At 39.7% G+C, this 3,180-nt stretch overlaps 1 pseudogene; it reads left to right on the top strand.

Moving 5' to 3' along the window:
* The first annotated feature begins 815 nt into the window (after positions 1-815).
* LOC113319941 lies at positions 816-915 on the top strand (annotated as a pseudogene).
* Positions 916-3,180: the final 2,265 nt, after the last annotated feature.

Genomic DNA, 3,180 nt, shown 5'->3' with positions numbered 1-3,180 from the left:
GAGGGTTCTAATAGCATTCAACTGATTCGATGGTTGGGCACCTACTTCATGAGATCCTCTAGGGTTGGTTGAGTTTGACTAGGAAACTTACCTCTTTCTCTTAAAGACTCATTTATATGACTAACCTGGGTTTTCAACTCGAAAATAGCCTGAGAGTTAGCCTGACCTATTCTCTTATTTTCTTCTATACCTTGAGCAACAGATTGCTGAAACTGCATAGTGTTACGAGTTAACAAAGCAAGAGACTCTTCTAAACTCATAATCTTCTTATCCGGAGGGTTCTGAAACTGTGCCGGGGCTGAAGGATTCTTAGTATAGACAAAACCTGGGGGAGCTTGAGAGTTACTAGACTGACCTTGATTCTGGATCTTAGACCAAGAAAGGTTGGGATGGTTTCTCCAGCCAGGATTATAGGTTTCTGAATATGGGTCAAAATCTGACGGTTATCAAACCTAGTGTTATTATAGAGAGCATTGGCTTGATCTTCAACAGTATTGCCTTCCCAGAAAGGCTCTATTCTACCACTAGTATGACCCACTTCTAAATCTTCTAACCTTTTTGCTATAGCAGCAATTTTGGCATCTGATTCATAGCTTTCTTATACCCTATTAACGTTTCCTATGCCTAGAAGAGTTGTTTTTTGAGGTACCCTATTACTTTCCCATTGTTGGGTCTTTTCGGCGATTTCATGCAAGTATGTCATCGCATTATCAGCTGCTTGGTTTTCAAACCCACCTGTACACATGGACTCTACTGTAGTTGTGGTGGGATAATCTAAACCCTCATAAAGGATCTGAACTAACCTAACCTTTTCTAAACCATGATGAGGACATTGGGATAATAAATCATTGAACCTTTCCAAATACCTATACAAAGATTCTCCCTCCTGTTGTGTAAACGTGCAGATTTGCGTCCTAATAGACGAGGTTTTGTGCCTAGGGAAAAACTTGTTCAAAAAGGCGGATGTAAGTTGTTCATAGGTTTCAATTGATTCGGAAGCCAAACTATACAGCCACGACTTGGCTTTATCTTTTAAGGAAAAGGGAAATAACCTGAGTTTTAAAGCATCATCATCAAGGTTTCTAATTTTCAGGGTACTACAGATTTTCTCAAAGTCCCTAACATGGAAATAGGGGTTTTCATTTTCTTTTCCTAAAAAGATTGGGAGCAACTGTAAGGTTCCAGGCTTAAGTTCATAATTTGCTTCAGTTTCAGGTAACTTGATACACGAGGGACGAGTAGTCATAGTAGGATTCAACAATGCTTTCAACGTTGCCATTTCTGGCGCTATTGGACTATCAGGGATTTTCTCTTCAAACGGACGTTCAAAAACGGAGTCTTCACGAATCGGACTCTCTAAATTGAGGTAATCAAGACGCTTAGAACTACTAGGTTTCTCTTTAACAAATCTACCTAGGGCGTCTCTTTTACGTTCAGGCATGCAACAAAATAAGGAAGGGAATTCTATGCAAACACAAAACAAGGCTGACTCAACCAAATCAAACCTAAATTTCTAGCAAACAAAAAGCATGATGGCTCCACTTAGATTATCACTAGACCAGCTTCTATTCTTTCGAAAAGGAACTCGTTACAATCTGAGCAAACCCCTTTGGAATCAATATGAGTCAAAGTAAGTTGAATCAAGGCGAGGGAAGCTCAGTGGAGCTTTGATACCCAAGGCCTCACCGGTTACAAGGCGGCGCAGTCACGCATTCAACTCACAGAAACCGTCAAGAACTTCGAAGTATGCTCAAAAGTGTAACCAGTATTCTTCGAACGACTTTCCTATTAAGCTCGTTACCCTATAGGTCTCGTTCTAGTCAAAATTTTAGGCTTAGGTTCGCGTTTGGTTTCGTGTTCCTAAGGCGGGCAAGAAGAGAACGGTGATGAAATCCGAACCCTTATCTTGTATGGCCAGTCCTTTCCCTTTACTAGGAATTAAAAGAAACTGCATTCAAGTCCTCAACATATATTCACCTTAAGGAATACAGTAAACCCGCTGACAGGGGATTCACGGGTGTTTCGAAAAACTTACCTCCCGTACCAGACGGGCGAAGAACCGCTGAAGTCGACTCGGGCCACAACTCCTATGTTATGTACGAACCCGAGGGGCCGAGGTGATATCGTAATCACCGTCCTTCCCTGCACACAGTTTTTATTTAAACCAACCCTTCCTTAGGGTTTAAAAATAATAATTTTCAAAGTCCAATGTCCAAGTGTCCAAAAAGAAAAGAAAAAAATTAAAAAATAGCAAACCCTAATACAGTTCTGGTGTCCCTTTAGCACATGCCCGAAATGGGTTACCCCTTATCCAAAGCGAGAGTCCGAATAGCAAATGTCCTCCAGGTGCCTTTAACAACTTTTCGAGCCAATTTCGTCGCAAAAGCTTATTTCTCCAAAAACACCTACAAAGAGATAAAATACCGAAATAAGTACAAAAATGGGTACTAACAATATACACAATAGAGATGAAAATAGACACATAAATGCGTCTATCAGGGAGTGATACATATCACCATAGTATTGTTGTCGAAGTTGTGATATGAGAACTTTGATGCTGTGTAATAATACTATAACATTGTATAACAATGATCGAGAGCATTTGTTTTCTCATTGTTATGGCTACGGAACTTCAACAACGATGATGCTAAACTTACAACCTTTGGAATCATTGGAGTACTTGGAAGTGGCGAAGATTTCGAGTAATGTTGAAGCACCAAGGAGATCAAGCATGTGGACGACAAGCTACAAAGTTTTTATCTATTTTGTAATCCATATATATTGATAGTTTTGCCACTAAAATTGACAAAGGGGGAGATTGTTAGAGCATTGCTCGGTCGAACTCGCATGCGTTTCTATCTCAAGCATGTTTGTCAATATTAGTGATCAAAACTATATGTCTTGATTTCTAGTTTACTTATGACTAAGACTCGGTATAGGATAGTCAAGTGTAGTTGAAGCTCCAGACTCCATGGCGATCATCTTAAAAAGACGAAGAACTACTCGAGGAACCGGTGGAACTTCATCCGACTAAAAGGTATATGGAGACTTGAACTTATCTATCACTCAAAAGTCTATTCTATCTCATACTCTTGAGACAAAGTCGTTTAAGTATGATAGTTTTCATACATACACATTTGGTATTTCAAGCCGAGTTTACTCGCCTATTTTTTTATAGAA

Source organism: Papaver somniferum, chromosome 10 (genome assembly GCF_003573695.1).
Source record: "Papaver somniferum cultivar HN1 chromosome 10, ASM357369v1, whole genome shotgun sequence".
Lineage (NCBI taxonomy): Eukaryota > Viridiplantae > Streptophyta > Magnoliopsida > Ranunculales > Papaveraceae > Papaver > Papaver somniferum.
Note: the sequence above shows the minus strand (reverse complement) of the source record. Positions and strands in the feature narration are given on the sequence as shown.